Source organism: Balaenoptera physalus (assembly GCF_965194825.1).
Source record: "Balaenoptera physalus genome assembly, chromosome: 10".
NCBI lineage: Eukaryota > Metazoa > Chordata > Mammalia > Artiodactyla > Balaenopteridae > Balaenoptera > Balaenoptera physalus.
This window is the reverse complement of record NC_138889.1, coordinates 47,879,853-47,901,632: the sequence shown is the minus strand read 5'-3', so window position 1 is coordinate 47,901,632 and position 21,780 is coordinate 47,879,853. Positions and strand designations below refer to the sequence as shown.

Sequence of the window (21,780 nt, the reverse complement as noted above, 5' to 3'; positions counted from 1 at the left end):
CTGCTAATGCAGGGCACACGGGTTCGAGCCCCGGTCTGGGAAGATCCCACATGCCGCGGAGCAACTAAGCCCGTGAGCCACAATTGCTGAGCCTGCGCGTCTGGAGCCTGTGCTCCACAACAAGAGAGGCCGCGATAATGAGAGAGGCCCGCGCACCGCGATGAAGAGTGGCCCCCACTTGCCGCAACTAGAGAAAGCCCTCGCACAGAAACGAAGATCCAACACAGCCATAAATAAATAAATAAATAAATAAATAAATAAATAAAATAAATTTATAAAAAAAAAAAAAAAAATTTCTCATATCAAGCTATCATTTGCATATCCTTATAAAAGGAAGCAGACATATTACCATAGCTTGAACTTTCTAGTTGCTTAGAACCTGAATAAATAGGAATAAACAGGAATTATTGTGCCATGTTTGAATTTCTTTATTGATTTTTCTTTGAAAAACTTAGTCTATAGACAGCAGACCTGTTGCATAATTGCAAGAGCTAATAAAAAGGTCATTTGCACATGATTCACATGACATGTCTCAAAGTCAAAAAGAAAGTATAATTTCATTTCCTGTACAATGTTAATAAGTTCAACATTCTGGCTCCCTAGAAGACCAGGAAAACAATTGTACCCTCTATATATAATTCCTGATTTGGTTCAGCTGAATCCATTAATAGGGAAATAATTGATTCAGAGGTATTATGATACATCTTTACAGAGACAGTAATATATTTAGAGAATCTCTATGATTATCTCTAATTAAGATCTCAATTTGCATGAGATATGTTATTTTTAATGGTAAAAATATTCAAAAATTTCCTGAAGCATTGATTGTATTTCCTGTATCTGCCAGAAGCCAGGAAAGCTGGGTTATAATTATATCTGTGCCACTGACTCACGTGGTGATCTTTTTTTTTAAAATAAATTTATTTATTTTATTTTTGGCTGCGTTGGGTCTTCGTTGCTGCGTGCGGGCTTTCTCTAGTTGTGGCGAGTGGGGGCTACTCTTCGTTGCGGTGCGCAGGCTTCTCATTGTGGTGGCTTCTCTTGTTGCGGAGCACGGGCTCTAGGCACGCAGGCTTCAGTAGTTGTGGCACATGGGCTCAGTAGTTGTGGCATGCGGGCTCTAGAGCGCAGGCTCAGTAGTTGTGGCACACAGGCTTAGTTGCTCCGCAGCATGTGGGATCTTCCCGGACCAGGGCTCGAACCCGTGTCCCTTGCATTGGCAGGCAGATTCTTAACCGCTGCGCCACCAGGGAAGCCCCTCACGTGGTGATGTTGAGGAGATCAATTCAAACTATCCCTGTGATTCTTCCCTTGAAACTTCACTGGATTGTTATGAAATTTGAAAAGATTGATTCAAGAAATATTTATTAAGTGCTTACTGTGTGTCAAGCTCTGTTCTAACACCAGGGCTTCAGTGGAGAACATGCCAAATGAGGTTGCTGCTTTCCTGGAGCTTAAATTCAAGCCAAGAAAATAAAAATTAAACAGCTACATGTGGATACATATCACAAAGGGAAGTATCGGATGTAATGGTAGTACATGGTAGTTTGGGAGTCAGGAAAGAATTCTCTGAGAAAATGACACGTAAGCTGAGATCTCCAGGGTAAGAGTTGTATATGTCAGCAACATTCTGTGTAGTAAGGAAAACATATAGAAAGGCAGGAAGAATTTGAAGAAGTATGAAAAGTTCAGAATAGCTATCATGATGAGTGACGGGGAAGAAGTGAAAGGTAAATAGTTATGAAAACACAGTGTGACATGGCTAGTGAGAATGTAAATTGATTCAAACATTTTGGAAAGTGTTCTGGTAACATGAAATAAGAACCTCAAAAAATATTTCTAGCCTTTGATTCAACAATTTCATATCTGGCTATCTATCCTGCCAAAAATCTTACAAGATACAGAAAAAATTTAAGAACAAAGATATTAAGGTGCATCTGTAACAGGAAAATCAGGGGAAAAAATGCCTATACAGAGATGAGCAGAAATATAGTGTGTGCAAATTAGGAAATACATACAGCTAATAAAAGTCTGTTTATGAAGAGTTTGTAATAATATTTTTAAAATTGTTATAATTTATTTTATAGTACTAAAAGAAGCAGGGGCAGGGCAGGGGTGGGTCCAGGTAAATACTGCTCACGCCGTGGATCTGGATCACAGCTGAGGAACTCTCAGATGAGGATATCCTGATCTTTTGTAGGGTTACTGGCAGATGAGCTTCACCTCTCCTCCAAAGAAAAATATTATCTTTATTGTCTGGAATGTCTCCAGGAAGAAGAGGGAATCATCTCATCTTTACTATCCTGGTCAGCAAACAGGTCTGTTCTTCGGCCTCTAGGGAGACAGTATTTCTAGCTTCCAAGGCTTTTTGCCAAGAGAACAATCTTGAAAAGGTAATCTATCACAAGAGGTATAGAAACGCCATGGAGAATTGTCTCCTCAAAGCCGTTATTTTCATTATTTTTATCATTTTAACTGATAATAACTCTTAAGTGTCGTTTCAGCAGAGATTATTATAACAAGCACATAATACTCATAGTAGTGTGAAAAATGGAAAGTTGGCTACATAGTGACCCATAAGTGTTAGCCAATCTAGGGAAGTTTCTGCCACTAATTAGTTGTAACAACTTCTCTGGGCTCCGGTTTCTATTAAATGACAGTTCAAGACTAGTTGGCTATCTAATCTCTAGTCTACTTTAAATTCTGTCATGTTATCATTCCATATGTGGGGAGGGACACCCATGACTAGTACTACACAGGCTTGGACTAGGTTTTAATAAAGGATGATTGAATTGAACTGCCCCTGGTTAATATGCAAACATTTCTGAAAACTACAACAAAACATGCCTAAATCATAATCTTTCCACCAAAAAAAATGTTTAAATCACTTCTAATTTCACTGTTGACTAAGATTATTTTTCCTATACAACCCCTTAGTGATACCAGGAAAAGGGATGAAAAGGGGATGCAGAGTTGGGTAAAGTGAAGAGAGAGCATCATAGCAGGAGAGCCCTCAAGTGTGGGAGGTTTCCTGAGAGCTAGATAGGAGGAAAGGGGAAATGGAGCAAAATAAACAACATCGACCTTCCTCATATTTCTTCCAGGAATCTGCCCTCCGTGCCTTCAACAAACTCGTGTTCTTTTAAAAAAAAAAAAAAAAAAGAAGAACTGTATTACAATAATTTCCAAATACAAATCATATGAAGTTATTTGATGGGATGTAGGGAGCAAAATGCATCAATATGTATATGAATAGGTAATATGTCACATATTCATATGCATGGCTCTTTTTCATATGTGTGTATTAATAGATCTTGTTGTGATTAATAAGATACAAATTTGTGAGGCAATTTATAGAAATGTTTAGTCAAAATGTTTTTTTTTTGTTTGTTTTGGCTGCGTTGGGTCTTCATTGCTGTGGGCTTTCTCTAGTTGCGGCAAGCGGGGGCTACTCTTTGTTGCGGTGCGCGGGCTTCTCATTGCTGTGGCTTCTCTTGTTGCAGAGCACAGGCTCTAGGTGTGTGGGCTTCAGTAGTTGCAGCATGCGGGCTCAGTAGTTGTGGCACGCAGGCCCTAGAGCACACAGGCTTCAGTAGTTGCGGTACGTGGGCTCAGTAGTTGCGGCACACAGGTTCTAGGGCGCACGAGCTTCAGTAGTTGTGGCTTGTGGGCTCTAGAGCGCAGGCTCAGTAGTTGTGGTGCACGGGCTTAGTTGCTCCGTGGCATGTGGGATCTTCCTGGACCAGGGCTCGAACCCACGTCCCCTGCACTGGAAGGTGGATTCTTAACCACTGCACCACCAGGGAAGTGCCAAAATGTATGTTCTTTAGCAACTAACTCTAAAGGTACAGCTAATAAGATAGAGGTGAAATGGAGGTTGTCAGTGACATTTTAAAAATTATTTAAAGTGGTTATTTTATATTTGAAAAGGTGGAAAGGACTATTGCATACCATCTTTGAGAAGCAGCTTTTGGTATTCTCTGCTCAGGAGTGAGGAAAACCAGATTTCAGGCCCAACTTAACTACTATCTAGCTGGCGATCTTGGCTAAGTCACCCTGCCTCACTGAGTCTGCCTTGGCTTAACTGTTCTGTGTGAGTCAAATGTGGCTTAGGATAATCAGGAAAGAGTATTTTGTAATCATGAAAGTCTCTGAATTAGATTTAGGAATGATAATTCCCTGTATAAAGACTTAACAAAATTCCAGCCATTTGAAATTTTGTTATTTGAATCTCAGCACAAATAGGATAGTAACTGCTAATTCAGATATTTTGTATTAACTTTTAAAAGATGCAGTCCTCATAAAAACCTGAAATAAGTGTAACAATGTACACGTTACCACCTTGCAGACAGCCCCCAGCTTGTAAGTAGTGGTAAGCATTCAATCCAGGTCAGTGTCCAATTCTCATGCTCTTTCATTATACCACATGCCTTATGCACCCAAATTTTTATTGTATAAAAATGAAATTAAACTTTCCTATCCTTCAAGACCTGAAAAATCTAACATTATCTAACATTATTGTGAGCTTCTATTTCCCTGTGCATATTATCCCTTGAGAATCTGTAACAGTTTAAGAAATATTTCTGTTATTTAACAAGTATCTCTTTCATAGGGAAAACTTCAAAATCAGTCTGGCAGAGCTTCCAAAACTGCAAGATCTCTCACCTTTTGGTGAGTGGAGTCATTTTGAACTTTCTTTGTTGTGAAATGAGAGCAAATACCACCCCAGCAGATCCCATAAGCTCACAGGGGTGTACTGTGGCTGTGAGAGGGGCTGAGCAGCTCTGGAAGGTGGGGTAGTGATCCAGGGGAAGAGTAAACTGACACTGGAGTGGCTTTAAGAAAAGAGGAAATGGTTTCTGTAGATGCTGACAAAACTCTCACATGCCCAATCAAAATATACATGCCACCCAAACCCTGTATGAATTTCCCTTTAACTTATTTTTTTTCTTTTGCTTCACCTTTTCTTGTACAAATGAAGGGTTTGAAAGAAAGAAGTAGGATGTTTTTATATGGGAAAAGATTTTAAATTTTTGTGTCTTGCTTCTCTCTAAAAGTAGAGAATTGGACTAAGTTTATTCTTTTAGTTTTGGTATGCTGAAATCACAGTTTTAAATTTAGAAATTTATTTTATGTTAGTAATGTATAAGACATTTTAAAACATCTTACATTTTTAGGGATAGACAGAAACAGGCTTATTTCTTCCAAGCATGGAAAGCACCAAGCATCTATTGTTTTTTTTCTGATAAATTAATACAGCCACGTAGATTAATACTGTTTTAAGAGTTGTCTACTTCTTGAATGCAAACATCAGCATCTGTGGAATGGAGATGAGGAAAACATGGATGTTTAACCCAAAGAAAACGTAACCAGATAAGAGAAAAACAATGCAGGAACTGTTTTCGATTAACTTTGCTAAGTAATTGATCATTAAAAATAACTAGATAAAAGAATTATAGTTCAGGAACTATTTTACCATTGTTATGTTTGCTCATAACCCAAACACGTTCACCAGCTCTGCATCTTGTCTCTCCCCACTCTGACAAGTTTCCCCAAATTTATCAGTCTGTATGTTTAGCCCTCTCCACCTTTGCTCTTCATGCATCCACCTGCCCTTATGCCCCAACCTCTACTGAAGAAAAGGAAAAAAGGAAAGAAGAATTCTAATTATCTTTCTCCCCAGCTTTTGAGGACTAAGTCACAGCTGTTTTGTCCTGTAGTATCCCTGTTAACTAGCAATTACCTAATGAGTGGATGAACTGACATCTCTTCAACCTGAAGTACCTGAAACATTGGTAGAAGCTTCCTTCCCCAGTAGAAAACTGAGACCCCAGTCCAGTCCCCAACTTTCTGCTTGTTTTCAAACGCAAGAGGGTTTCTCTGCTTTTAGGGAAGGAATAAGCACAAAGCCAGCTCTTGCTATAATTGTCAAATTGAATCTTTCGTGCTCCCCTTTGGACTTTTCTTTACTCCCCAACTGTAAATGATTTATTTCTCCCGGGAAAAGACTTACATTTAACAGGGCTCTTTAGTGATTTCATTTCAATCTTCCTTTTGAACAGATATATATGCTTCATTAATAATGAAAGAAAATCCAATAGAAAAATGAACCACGGATATGAATTAGCAGTTTAAGTGAAATAAAAATAGTTTAATTTTTACCAATTAATTCAAAATGCATATTAAAATGAGATATCAATTTCTGCTTATAAAGGTGATAAAATTGTAATAAAGAGACTGATCATATCCACTTTGGGTTAAGATGTTGGAAAATAGGTGCCTTGCTGCATTATTGATGGGCACAACAATGGAAATAGCCTTTCTTAAGAGCAATTGACGGTATTGATAAAAATTTTAAGGACATGTAGTGCTTTGACACTGCACTTCCATGGGTTATGGGTTCATTATAGCATTGCTTATAATAGTGGAATGGTGAGTAATAGAAGAGTGGTTAAGTAAATTAAGGAAAATGGGTACTATGGACATTTTTGGAGCTGTTCAAAAAAGAATAAGATAGAGCTTTACATATAGACATGGAAAGGTGGATATAATGCATGATATGAAAAGTTACCTGATAAAAGAATATGTGTAATTTCAGGTTTGTATATACAAAGAAATAAATTGTCTGAGATAACCAGAAAGCTCTTAACGATCGTTGCTTTGAGGTGGAGGGTAGGGGAAGTTGAGATGCATGCACCGCAATCTTCTACATGAGGACTATCTCTAATAGTCTATGAGGCAATGGGTTTTATCACCTGAATTTTTATATTGTAAGCTCAAAGAAAACGTTTAAAGCAAAATTTCAACCTTAATGAATTTAAAGTAATTTTTTAAATTTCTCTATGTTTCTTTATTCCCCCCACATATATTATTTGAATACTTTATCTATGCCATGAACTTTGCCAGACAACTACAGTATATATGCAAATACACACATCTCTGCTTACACACACACACACACACACACACACACACACATATCTCTGCTCTCATGGAGCTAACAGACTGTGTGCACACATGTTTTTCTTCACTCTTGCATAGAGCTCATACCTGCTACTATTTTTCCTAACATTTTATTACCTAATTTAATAATTATTATTTTGAATATTCCATCAAAAAGAAGTTCCAAAATGGACATAATTATTGCCCTATAGATGAGCATTTAGGATATATGTACCCTTTCTCAGTGAATGGTCTACTCTAGAAGGGAATCAGTTACATGGATACCTTTTACTTCCTGTGTATCTCCGACTAACCAAGCACTTTGCATATACACCTACTTTCATTCTCACAATAACACTACAGTATTAGTATCCTTATATTACCAATGAGAAAGGTAAGTTCAGAGAGATTTTGTAAGGAGGATATGATTCACTACTACTTTTAGAAAAAAAAAAAAACAACTCTAAATTGCCTCTTTCAATTCAGGAACTTGATTAATGATTACATAATCATTATGTTTAATCCTCCAAAAGCTCCAGCTAGATACATATCTCAAATTTATATTTGAGGAAATTCAGAGAAAATAAAGCCTTAGGTTCACATCCGGGACTGACTTGACAGGCTGTTAGCAAGGGTGTCAAGCAACACTACTGAGTGATGCCATCTCACTGTGATAGTAAATGCATCCCCACCCAAGTACGGGAGTCAAGTGGGGATGAACTCTGTGTGGCAAGTTTTCCTTGATTGTTGTTACCCCAACCCTGGACATCCTCAGTTGGTTCTCCTTAGGTAGGATCAAGTAATTCTTCTTCCCTCATTTGTCCCCAAATTTCCCTTTACATTTTGGTGGAAGCAAGAAGGATGAAAAGAACACAGGACCAGGCACTGATGAGGTACTTGATGTGAGGGGAGCAAAGGCAAAGAGGAGGCATGAGTTTAACGGAGAGGCTGAGATCACCCCTAAATAGAAGCTTCCATTCCTTACACAAAGCGCCACACATTCTGCCTCTGAAAAACACCTAAATGAAGAACAGGTTTCTCCCCGCCAGAGGCCACAGCCTAGACTGTGTGGTCTTTCTCCTTCTCTTCTGCAGAACCCATGGGGGTTTTTTTTACGTCCACCAAAGAGGGTTCAGACTGCTTCCCAACAGCATCTGGAATCTTGGAGTTCAAACTGTGCATATTCACTTATTAAAGGACAGGCTTGTCACTCATTTCAGTTGTGCCTAAGGATATTAAGTTAACATAAGTTATGCCAACCTACTTTACTCCTCCAGAGGCAGGAGAGTGGTGGTTATGGGCATAGAACTTCAAGTTAAAAGATTTTAATTAAATCACTGGTCTGCTCCTGATTAGATTTTGGCAATGTATTACACCTCTGAGCTAGTTCTGTAAAATGACAAAGCTATTATATTTTTCATTAAATTGTTGTGAATATTAAGTGTGGCTACCTAGCATAGGGGGCTGTCATCATCATCATTATCATCATCACCATCATTATTATCTTGCAGGTCTAAAAACCTTTATAGCATCCATGTTGGGTTATACTGTCCATTCTTTCTGATCCCAGGCTTGAACTTTGCTTTTCAACTGTGACTCGTTTCTCATCTCCCCTGACTTCCTTGGGAGTGCCCCCGGTGCTCCTGGTGCTTTTCTAGCCTTCAGAACTAGAAGGCTCAGTTGCTCCTTGACATCCTGGAGGGCAGTGCCTCTGTTGAGTGCTATCAGGACCAATCAGAACAAGCCTCTGTTTCTTGCATGTTGGCCAGGATAAGATTCCAAGAAAGTCTTTTCTGTTTTCTGTAACTTAAATTTTCAACCTTCTAACTCTGCACTTTCAAGCTTTCCCAAAACTTAAAGTGTTGTCTTTAGTCTATTCTGGCTCAAGAGTGATTTATGTGAAATGCTTTGAAAATTATAAAGTGCTGTAGAAATGTTGAAATTGTTATTGTTTGTTTTCCACCCAGCTGTTAGTAACTCTTAGCACAAAATTCTGATTATTAAAACTAAAGCATTGGTACCTAATGCCACAAAACTGTACACTTAAAAATGGTTAAAATAGTAAATTTTGTTATATATATATATATACTATAAATATATAACATAAATATTGTATATTATATATATGCAATAAAAATATAAATAAAATTTTTTAATAAAAAAATAAATATAGTAAGAGGAAAATTAAAAAAAGAAAAAAACTAAAGCATTGGGACTTGCCTGGCGATCCAGTGGTTAAGACTCTGTGCTTCCAACACAGGGGGCGCGGGTTTGATCCCTGGTCGGGGAACTAAGATCCCACATGCCTCGTGGGACAGCCAAAAAAACCAAACAAACAAAAACAAAACTAAAGCATTAAAATCCTATTCATGTTTTGATTTTTTTCTACACTTCTACATCTACACCAGACAGAGGTACACATTTACTTATATTTTGAGGGAGAGGGTTTTACAACATCATCTTTATTGTAGGGTCCTTTTCCAGATATTTGAGGACTTATCTAGCCTCTTTGTCTTTCAATTCAATAAAGCCTTCCTAGTTATGGAAAACTGGGAATAAAGTTAAGCTTATTTAAGACGTATTTAATTCTTTAAGAAAAGCAGTTTAGTTTCTATTTATAATCACAAGTTTATTAATCAAGTCTTGATCTAAGATCTTTAGAAAATTATTTTGATGAATAGATAAATAATTTATAACTTATCATGAAGCAAAAACCTTTTTATGGGTCAAATAATGTCACTGTAATATTATTTAAATTATTCTTGCTCTGATATATTGTCATTTAATAACTATCTTGCATATTAACAATAAAAGTCAAACAATCCTGTAGAAAAATGGAGAAAGACTATGAACAGCCACTTACTAAAAGAAATATAATCAATAACACATTTAAAATGCTTACAATTTGAATAAAAACATAAAATTTAAAATGAGACCTTATTAAATTTATTATATTGCCCAAAATATAAAAGATCTATAATATCCAGTGTTAGCTGTTTTGAGTGGCACTATCCAATAGAACCTTCTGTGATGATTGAAATGGTCTATATGTGTGATGTCTGATATGGCAGCCAATTACCACAAGTGGTTATTGATCACTTAAAATGGCTAGTGTGACTTAGAATTGAAGTTTTAATTCTATTTAATTTAAATTTAAGCACCTACGTGTGGCTAGTGGCTCCCATGTGGGACAGCACAGGTAGCAACATGGGCAGTCCATTAAACCTTTTGTGGTAGTATAAATTCATATACCTGTTTTGAAGAGTGATTTGGAAAAATCAAAATTTAAAAGGCAGACACAATGCTAAGAGTAGTGATTATGAGCACATGAATGAATACTTGAAAGTGTGCAAATATAGTCAAATAATATTTATTGCAGTGTAATTTTTGAGTTAATAGTTAGAAACCCAGTTAAATGCCCATTAATTTAAAAATAGTTTGTTTATATTTATATAGTGTATTTATATGTTCAAACTGTATAATTTTACACAGTTATTTATAAAAGTATATGTCAGATTTGCAAATATTAACTTGACTATCCATGATAGTCTGTTGAATTAAAAAATAGTTAGATTGCTAAAAATATGCATGGTCTGGCAAACTTATTTCTCAAAGAAAATATGTGGGTATGTCTGTCTATGCATAAAAAAAATATGATAATACATTAAAGCAAGTGTCATTGGTACTTTTCAGTGGCGAGTGGGGTAAGCAACTAACAGGTTGCTTGAATATTCTAAAAACGTGTTTTCTTTTTTAAAAAGAAAAAAATCTAAGGAGAAAATATTAATTTCATTTTATGTGCTCAAATTATGCAAAATTTGTATTCTATCTTTTAAGATTTTACAATTCTATAGGGAATATAGACATGAAAAATAATACATTTATTAACAGTTGTGAACCTTGGAATACTGACTTCTTCAATATAAGAAAGGGAGAGGATATATGACTATATTTACTCTTGATTTGTGGAGGTGGTATTGCTGAGGGTAGTTGTGATCTTTGTGCAGATATGTGAGTGAAAGATTAGTGTAGAATCAGCTGTCTTCGACTGCCAAAATCATGTGATATTTATCCTGCATATAAACCAGTTCCAGCCTTTTTCTGATTGGGATCTCCTCTTAAGCTTTTAGTTATCACAAGGACTTGGATCAAAGGGGAAGCTCTTTCTAAAACATAAATTTGATCTCACTCAGTCTTTCACTTAAAGAAACTTTAGAAGTCTCCACACAGTTTATGGAATATTGTCAAGTCCATGCTCTTTTTTTTTAAAATTTATTTTTATTTTTTATTTATTTATTTTTGGCTGTGTTGGGTCTTCCTTGCTGTGCGTGGGCTTTCTCTAGTTGCGGCGAGTGGGGGCTACTCTGCATTGTGGTGCACGGGCTTCTCATTGCGGTGGCTTCTCTTGTTGCGGAGCTGGGCTCTAGGCGCGTGGGCTCAGTAGTTGTGGCTCATGGGCTTAGTTGCTCTGTGGCATGTGGGCTCTTCCTAAACCAGGGCTTGAACCCATGTCCCCTGCATTGGCAGGCGGATTCTTAACCACTGTGCCACCAGGGAAGCCCTAAGTCCATACTCTTTAGCAGCATATGCTAAGACTTCCATAATCTGACCCCAATTTTATTTTTCCTCCTTTATCTTGTACTTCCCCATTCTCTTCCCTTTTGCAACAGACTACTCATTCATTCCTGAAATATGCCAACCACTCTCAAACCTTCATGCCTTTTTTCAGGCAACTTTTCTCAAAAATAGCCTTAATTATACTCTCTGTCTTATCTACCCTCTGAACTCAAGGCCAAGCTTAATACCACCTCTTTGAATCTCTCCTTGTTCCTACCAGACAGAACTAATCTCTCCCATGCTCTCTGTTTTCTAAAACTCACTGTAATTACTTCTATCCTAAATTAGAGATAATGTTTACACATTAATTTAGAGATAATTATTTGCATTACCCATTACCATTTCTCCTCTCAATGATGTGTTCCTCAGGCTGGTATCATGTCTTATTCATCTCTGTATAAGGTAATGCATGGATAACCTGATAAGCAGTAAGCTCTTGATATATGGAACTATTATTTTGTTTTTTATACTCTTAGTACCTCCTCAAATGTATATTACAGATTTGGTATTTAATTGATTTTGCTCCAATTAGTGAATTCCTTATAGCACGTAGTTTAAAGGCTTATCTATCAGCTAAACCCTGGCTAAAAATTGTACTATCACATTGCTTACCTATGCTTTTGTGAATCCTAAAAGTTTTTATCTTCTCTGCTTTTAGCTTATCACATTGCTTATTGTCTTTATATCTTCATTTAATTTGTTCATTTGTTACAGAACTATTTATTGAACCTCCATTATGGACAAGACAGTTTACTAGGCCCTGGATATACAGAAGTAAAACAAAAATTATTCCTGCCCTCATGAAGCTTTAGAATACAGCAGAAAAAATAAACATTAAGTAAAGATTATGTAATTAAAATTTGATATCTGCTATGTAGAAGCAGGGTGTTATGACTGCTTACAAAAAGGGACTCTATCAGATGAGCTAAGGAACATTTCCTTGAGGAAGTGATATTTAGACTGACACCCAAAGAATGGATATGAATTAGGTAGAAAAAAATGGTCAGGGATATTGAGAGAGGTGGGAGGATGAGAATATTGATGAAAATTTAATCAATAGCATCTAAGAAAGAAATGGAAGATTTTATTTGCACCAACTTGAGGATTATAACCTGGGAGACAGTCTTTCATAAAGCTCTGAGGACTGTTCCAAAGAGGTGAAGTGGGAGGCCACTATATATGTGATTTTGGCAAAGGGGTATGTGCAGTCAAGCACTCATCATGGTAGAAGGTTACCACTATTCACATGGAACAGATATCTTGATTAATGGTTTTAGTGCTTTTTCTAAATATGGGAAGATGCAAGAAACTGGGTTCATAAATTTTCTCCTGAAAACATCCAACTGTCTGAGGGCCAGCTCTGTCAGTTTCCCAGAGCACAAAGTGTCTTATCCTGATTTCGCACTGAATTCCAGCGACTGCAGTGGCTAATGACTTGATTCTTGTAGAACTGGATGGTGGCAACATTCTTTATTTTATAATCCTCTCCCTTTCAGTCTTAATTTTGACCAAGATTTGGGAAGCATTTCATGACCAATTTGTCCCCCGGTGCTAAGAATGCTCATCCCCAGGTCAGGAGAGGATTTCATTGATAGGCCACTCGATGTGCTATTATTGGACTAGGCCCTGAACAGTAATCAGAAGCCTCTGGGCTGCCTGTCTAACTAGTCTGTTATGGTCCAGGAAATGGTTCCCTCTTGTTGCTTCTTCCTGTATCTTAGAGTTACACTATTACAATTACTGATGTTATAGAACTATATATTTGATCAATCATTTAAAGTACCCAATCATCATTAATTTTATCTGAGGCTCAGTCACATATTTGGTAATGCAAGAAACAATAATCTCATAAAATAGGCAGAATACAAGTAATATAGCTAGTAACATAAATAAGGTCATAAGTAAGTATTTAAGCTAAGAACTTTCATTAGGTGCAGCCCGGTATTTTCCCAGGTTGTCTGACCAGTCTGTTCTGCACCAGTTGCTATCTTCAAGGGAAACGATCTATTGGCACTGTACAAAAAGTTCACCGAAGATGTCTGCACATACAAGATGAATGATGGATCATTGTGACCACTTATAGGATTGAGAAAGAAATGTTATCTTCTAAGGAGTTACATGGGTGGTGCCAGAAGAAGAAAAACTGACCTTTATGGTTAAGCAGGTATTTCTGCCACTGAGGAGGTCTGGTTTATGCTTCATGCAGATGCACAATGTACCCTAGAGGAGAGGGAGGGACTCCAGATAGGCAGAGAAAACTTCATGTTTAAAGTTTTCTTGTCTTACCTTAAAATATGAATTTTTATTTCATCAAGAAGATGGGGGAGAATTTCAGACAAAGGGAATAAACTCAAAAAAGTCGATCCTGAGTGAAAAGAAGACAGTATGTTTTATAGAGTCAAGTTGTTTTATATGAGCATAACTCCAGTTCTCACTGGTGGTGAAATTCCTGCCCTTTGCTCAGTATTCTTGGACCCCAATCTTCCTTTCCAAACATGTTGCTGAATATTTTCTTTCAAATATATGTCTCAGCCCCCAAGAGCCATGCTGTTACTCATATTCTTTTCTCTCTTCAGAATGTCCTATTCTCTCTCTCCATGTTCAAATCCTCCCATCCTTCAAGAGCCAATTCAAATCCTAAGGTTCTTCCTTATCCAGCTTCACTAGCAGCAATGATTTCTTCCTCTCCATCATTTCCTTTATCTGTATCTGTACCTGATATATATATATATATATACACACACATGTATATATATATACATATATATGTAATTTATCTCTATATTTCTCTCCCAAATGAGGTCTTGTATAATGCCTTGTACAAGGTACATATTTCATATATTTTTCTTGAATAAAATGACTTAATGTGACTTTTAATGAGCCATGCATGAGACTGATGAAATAAATGGGATGGGGCTTCAAAGGTCCACAGAGTTCCAAAGTGAAACTATTTAGTAAAACTTTAGTTTAGTCAGGGGTTGGGTGTACATTTATCATGTTTATCATGTTTACTTGCAATCTCTCCAAACAAGGAATTGTGAAGAAATCAATACATTTCCTATAACCACTCTTGGAGATGAAGAGAATAAACCTTATAGCCTAGTACTTCAGTATTTCCCTAACACTATACATACATACATACATCATGACAAAGACATTTATTTCTATTAGTTTTTAAATTAAAATCCTAAAATTAGCTTTTAAGTTTTTCTCCAGTTGGTGTCTTCAGAAGTCTGTTTTGTTGAAGCTATAACTCTGGTCTCTCCTTCTTGTACAAGCTTCACATAATTCTAAGTGATAAGTATGATCTTCTCCCTTTGGCTCTTAGGTCCAAGGAGGCATAGGTTATGAAACCTACCTATTTCTTCTGAGACTACTTGAAAAGAAGTCTTGAAAAAGCTGATTCAATCATGGTCTTCCCCTTAAAGTGTCAGTACCTTCCCTCTGACACAAAACTTTATTTTTCTTTGGGAAAATTGGGGGACTTACATCATTCCTGATTTCAAAGCTGTGGTGATAAAATAACTATGTAGTTCAGGGGTCTGAACTAGTTAATTATGATCTTGTCCAGTAAAGACATGATGTTTTCAAGGTTTGGTGTCTGCAGAAGTTCCTTTGTTATGCATAGAGAGAAAAACTAATCTGTGGTCACAGAATGAACTGCTAACCTTGGCTGGCCATCTGGTAAATGTGAGTCTTTGGTCACAAGCGTGCAAAATAGGAAAACCATTGATAGTGGATCAGTTGTCTCATCTTCATGAGGGAGGGATGTAGAATATTCAAAGTGAGGAAGAGCCTTCCTCCCCAGCTTTCTCTCTCACCAATAGGAAATTATGTGCCAAGATATTTCCATCTCTCTTTGAGTACAGTGCAGTCAACAAACTGGGAATGAAAAGAGTGTGACTGGGTCAAGCATTATTGAAGTAATTCCACTGAATTCATTGAAATTACACTAACAGCCACTGCTTAAGGAATCCAGCTGATTGATGTCGATTCCTTAGGGATTCAGTCAGCAGAGTCATAGGAGTGCCTAAAAAAACCAAAACAATACTCTCATCTCCACTAGGGAAGATAGTTCATATAATCATGAGAACAGGAAATATGTTGGCCTTAGGTTCAGATTATATCAAATGGTTTATATTGTCATCTAAACTGATTCTGAGCCAGTCAGCTTTGCTCTCTCCTGCCTCCAAGTTCTGTCTCTTTTTCTGCAGGATTAGTCACATTTGCTTTTCCGGTTCTGTAGCTTTTTCCTGAACCAGAACTAAGGGTATCTTAGTGCCAGATAAGAGAGAGATAATTTCACTGTAATGTCCTATTTTTTTTTAAAGTTCCAAGAATTTTATACACTTTATCAAATGTGACTGAAACATGAAGTTTGCTCATGTTTTACTGGTGGTGTTTGTTTAGAGATGGAAATGTGGAGGAAGAAGGGCCTGGAATCCATAGCACTCTGAAAGACTGTCTGTTCATTTGTCTGACTTCTCTCTCATCTGTACACTCCTCCAGAGCAGGATATATACTTGCACTTGCTCCTGTATTCCCAACGCCTTTTTTAGCATCTGGTACAACAGTGAATGTTGCTAGAAAAAATAAACTGTACAGAAGAGGAAGATAGGCAATAGACTTTGAGATGTTTTGCAGGGCATAAAAGACCTAAAGGGGACAGGGATCCCATCTATTAGTTTCTTAAGAGTGGACAATTGGAGTGGACTTAAGAGTGGTCTTCTCTGTATTAACAATAGACAGCAGAGTCCAGAGTCAGGACCAACAACAGTTTGTTCATGAAAAAAAGTTTTGTTTCCAGGATCTAATGCTTTTTAAAACTATTATCAAGGCTTATATAGCAGCTCCATCTCCAAATGTGAGTGAAGTATTTTGAGAAGATTGAGAGGAAGTCAGCGTTAGATTGTGATTATTATCATTCATTTCAAGTAGACAGATTAGGCCATGCATTTTCCAGCACTGCAGGCTCATTTGCCCTGTGTATCTTTCTCTAATCTTCTCCCCGGTTGGGAAGAAATAATTCCCCTGTGTTAGGATAGCCCTTTGTACATCTCTTGTCAGAGCACTGCTACGCTTATACATATTTCACTTGCACTAAATCAAGATCCTTGATGGAAGGGGAAATGGAAAGGAAACTAAGGGTTAATTGATTTATTATTCTGTCAGACATAATACTGATTTTTAAAACACTCTGTATTTTGTTTTAATCACTTAATTATATAGGTACTATTTCCCCATTTTTCAGATGAAAAACTAAAGAGAGGTTAACAATGGAGAGATAGATATACCATGTTCTTGGATTGGAAGAATCAACATTGTAAAAATGACTATACTACCCAAAGCAATCTACAGATTCAATGCAATCCCTATCAAACTACCAGTAGCATTTTTCACAGAACTAGAACAAAAAATTTCACCATTTGTATGGAAACACAAAAGACCCCAAAAAATCAAAGCAATCTTGAGAAAGAAAAATGGAGCTGGAGGAATCAGGCTCCCAGATTTCTGACTATACTTCAAAGCTACAGTAATCAAGACAGTATGGTACTGGCACAAAAACAGAAATATAGATCAATGGAACAGGATAGAAAGCCCAGAGATAAACCCACGCACATATGGTCACCTTATCTTTGATAAAGGAGGCAAGAATATACAATGGAGAAAAGACAGCCTCTTCAATAAGTACTGCTGGGAAATTGGGACAGCTACATGTAAAAGAACGAAATTAGAACACTCCCTAACACCATACACAAAAATAAACTCAAAGTGATTAAAGACCTAAATGTAAGGCCAGACACTATCAAACTCTTAGAGGAAAACATAGGCAGAACACTCTATGATATAAATCACAGCAAGATCCTTTTTGACCCAGCTCCTAGAGAAATGGAAATAAAAACAAAAATAAATAAATGGGACCTAATGAAATTTAGAAGCTTTTGCACAGCAAAGGAAACCATAAACAAGATGTAAAGACAACCCTCAGAATGGGAGAACATATTTGCAAATGAAGCAACTGACAAAAGATTAATCTCCAAAATTTCCAAGCAGCTCATGCAGCTCAATATCAAAAAAACAAACAACCGAGTCCAAAAATGGACAGAAGACCTAAATAGACATTTCTCCAAAGAAGATCTACAGATTGCCAACAAACACATGAAAGGATGCTCAACATCACTAATCATTAGAGAAATGCAAATCAAAACTACAATGAGGTATCACCTCACACCAGTCAGAATGGCCATCATCAAAAAATCTACAAACAATAAATGCTGGAGAGGGTGTGGAGAAAAGGGAACCCTCTTGCACTGATGGTGGGAATGTAAATTGATATAGCCACTATGGAGAACAGTATGGAGGTTCCTTAAAAAACTAAAAATAGAACTACCATACAACCCAACAATCCCACTACTGGGCATATACCCTGAGAAAACCATAATTCAAAAAGAGTCATGTAGCACAATGTTCATTGCAGCTCTATTTACAATAGCCAGGACATGGAAGCAACCTAAGTGTCCATTGACAGATGAATGGGTAAGGAAGATGTGGCACATATATACAATGGAATATTAGCCATAAAAAGAAACGAAAGTGAGTTATTTGTAGTGAGGTGGATAGACTTAGAGTCTGTCATACAGAGTGAAGTAAATCAGAAAGAGAAAAACAAATACCATCTGCTAACACATATATATGGAATCTAAATTTAAAAAAAAAATAGTTCTGAAGAACCTAGGAGCAGGACAGGAATAAAGATGCCGACATAGAGAATGGACTTGAGAACACAGGGAGGGGGAAGGGTAAGCTGGGACAAAGTGAGAGAGTGGCATGGACATATATACACTACCAAATGTAATATAGCTAGCTAGTGGGAAGCAGCCGCATAGCAAAGGGAGATCAGCTGGGTGCTTTGTGAACACCTAGAAGGGTGGGATAGGGAGGGTGGGAGGGAAACGCAAGAGGGAGGAGATATGGAGTTATATGTATACGTATAGCTGATCCACTTTGTTATAAAGCAGAAACTAACACACCATTGTAAAGCAATTATACTCCAATAAAGATGTTTAAAATTAATTAATTAATTAATTAATTAAAGAGAGGTTAACAGAAACTGACCAGTAGTCAGTGGTGTTTCCGGGATTCCTAGATCTTACTGACAGCAGTCATTATTTTTTCTTCATAGTTCATATATCTCAGGAAACATAATGTGGGTGTCCTCCTTGTTACTCATTGACACTTGACAACCCTTTCCCACTTGTTTTTTTCCCAAAACACAAGCTCTCAAATGTCAATTAATAAATGAGACAGAATGATGAAATTAGAAAAATTTGTGAACACAATAGTAGTAACAGTCTCAGGCAAGAATTGTCAATTGATGCTAAAACTAGTGGATGAGGATTTCCAAGTCAGCTTAGGATGTAGAAAGTGGCAAGTAAATGTCACTACTGGCTTAACAATGAGAAAAAGTTATGTAATTTATAAAATCATAAATTTTCTTGAAACCATAGGAGAGCTGAGACTGCAAGGTAAACCAACTGAATTCCAATGAATGGCATACGGCTCTGAGAAGAGATGAATCTAAAGGATGATTTCATTCCTGACAGAACATTAGAGGAAAGTATTGCTGTCATCAAAGCAGGTAAAGAGGAAATCAGCTACCAAATACTTAAAATCAATGTGTAGGAGAGCTTATCAGTTTCGAATGACTGCGAGAACCTAGACACAAGGAGAGTTCACCCTAACTCACAAGTTCTATTCCACAGGTCTCCAGAGCTGTTCCCGTGTAAGACTGGTTGCATGGCTGAAGGCAGCACAGAGACCCCTTGGTGAAACTAGTGTGCAGGTGTTCAGTTAGTGATTGGTTGTCATTGGGGCAAAGTTGCAAATTTTGCACTCATTTCCTTGGAAACATGTCTCACATAAAACACAATTCTTAACCCACTGGGGGAGGGGCAGTACCCCTTCCGATGCGTAGGGCCCAGGAAAAGGTTCTCTACTTACGTGAAAGTGATGATGTAAAAGCTCTTTGTTCCCAAGGAAAAATAGGAAATTCTCCCATCCCTGGAACCCAGGGAAAAAAATCCTCTCCTTCTGGGAGAAGGGTATCTGCCTCTGAGAAAGGTGAAAGAAAAACTCCTGGACCCTGGTTCCTGGACTGATACAAAGCAGAGTTCAGCTACTACTGGGAGATAGGTAGGAAACTCTTCCCTGTCCAAGAGCTGACACTGATAGAAAAAAAAAAAAAAAAACAAACATGGAGGGGAGCAGGAATGCTGAAAAATTAAGTTTATTCACAATAATTAATCATAGTAATGACATTCTACGTTATGATTCTTTTCTAATCACTTAATTCACATGATGCTATATGGCCAAGGTGTAAGCCTTGACTGTGATTTTCAGAATCCATTAGACATGCAGAAATTACATTCAGGGTCCATAATCACACTGACCCACCCTCAGTCATCTTATTTACATTCCACTCTACCCTATACAACACAAGCTCTAACAAGCCTTCTAGGTATTAAACATCACATCTTCTGTGAGGAGGTCTTTCCTTATCACTTTAGGCTGAATTAATTTTTCCCTCTATTCTAGAAAATGACAATGTTTATGACATTGCACTAGAATGACATTAATTTTGCAAAGCTAAGGCTGATCCCAAGCCTATACATTTACAAGCTCTAGTATTCAAATGTAGTATTCAAATACTATCTCACCACAAAAACACTCAGTACCTTCTGCCTCTTGTAAAATTCTTATCCCCATTGAACTCTTCTGGAACCACAAGTAAGCTGAGAAATAAAGACAAAATATATTTATGTTAATGTTTTCACTTTGACTTCTTTGGGGTCATAAAATAAGCTGGGCTTCCTTTTGTATCTGGTTTTCACTACTCTAGACAAACTGAAATGAAATTACTTTGTCCAAATAAATAATGCTGCCAACTTACAAAATGTGTATATACTTTTTATACTGTTTGGATATTGATATCCCTATACAGAAAACTGCCTACTATAGCATGACAACAAGAGATATGGAAACAAAAAGTCTGAAAACAGATTGCTTGGAACAAACAGACTTGGAACAAAAGCAAAGGTTGTTGGCTCAGACTGCTGGGTATTTTATTTAGACCAATGTTTCACAAACTCTGTCTGTGTTTCTCAAGCTGATAATAGGTTTCCCCTGAAATGAATAATTTCCTGGTGAAATGCATTGGGGAAATGATGCACAGTGTGATTTACAACACAAATTGACAATTTCAAAGTTTTTGAGAAGTCCTATGGAAAAGAAATCCATTATTCTTTTTTTTTTTTTTTTAAGAAGAGAGACTTCTTTTTTTTTTTTTTTTTAATTTATTTTAATTTATTTATTTTTGGGTGTATTGGGTCTTCGTTTCTGTGCGAGGGCTTTCTCTAGTTGCAGCGAGCAGGGGCCACTCTTCATCGCGGTGCGCGGGCCTCTTACTATCGCGGCCTCTCTTGTTGAGGAGCACAGGCTTCAGACGTGCAGGCTCAGTAATTGTGGCTCACGGGCCCAGTTGCTCCATGGCATGTGGGATCTTCCCAGACCAGGGCTCAAACCCGTGTCCCCTGCATTAGTAGGCAGATTCTCAACCACTGCGCCACCAGGGAAGCCCTCCATTATTCTTAAATACCTATTTAAACATCTCTCAGATCACTAACATTTTCAGATCAGTTTGGGAAATTTTGACTTCGACTATTTTCACAACTCTTCCTAGGCATGTTTTCCTTTTATAAATCAATACTTTGTCTTTCTGGTTGCATAGTACTGAATCCACTGTAGCTAATGCAAAGAGAAAGAAATTTACTAATATGTGTTAAATGACTTACAGAAATCTGGGAATAAATTATGTAACAGACTTTAGGCTGAACTTTTAACAATGACTCCCAAAGCTTCAGCATAGAACTGTGCCTCAGGACTTCCCTGGTAGTCCAGTGGTTAGGGCTCCATGCTTCCACTGCAGGGGGCATGCGTTCGATCGCTGGTTGGGGAACTAATATCCCACATGTAAAAAAAAAAACCCCAAAAACTGTACCTCTACATGCTGCTGCTTCCATCATGATCAGGAATCTTCCTGTTGAATCAAGAAGGTGCTGCTACAGCCAATTCTGTAACCTCTCTGCTCTGCTGTGAGTCACATCAACAGAACAAATCCCTCACACCTGGCCTTTATTACATTAACCCAATTTATTTGGTCTT

At 37.3% G+C, this 21,780-nt stretch overlaps 1 protein-coding gene across 3 annotated transcripts in view; it reads left to right on the top strand.

Annotated features, from left to right (window-relative positions):
* LOC309636771 (uncharacterized protein) overlaps positions 1-21,780 on the top strand; it is a 355,047-nt gene that overhangs the window by 17,153 nt on the left and 316,114 nt on the right. Inside the window, exons 3-4 of one of the 3 annotated variants that reach the window (XR_014250206.1) lie at positions 2,201-2,393; positions 19,068-19,198. The exons of 1 other annotated variant lie outside the window; for it this stretch is intronic. The gene's annotated coding sequence lies outside the window, so the exon portion shown is untranslated. The remainder of the gene's footprint in view (positions 1-2,200; positions 2,394-19,067; positions 19,199-21,780) is intronic. One more of the 3 variants, XR_014250205.1, reaches the window with a different exon arrangement.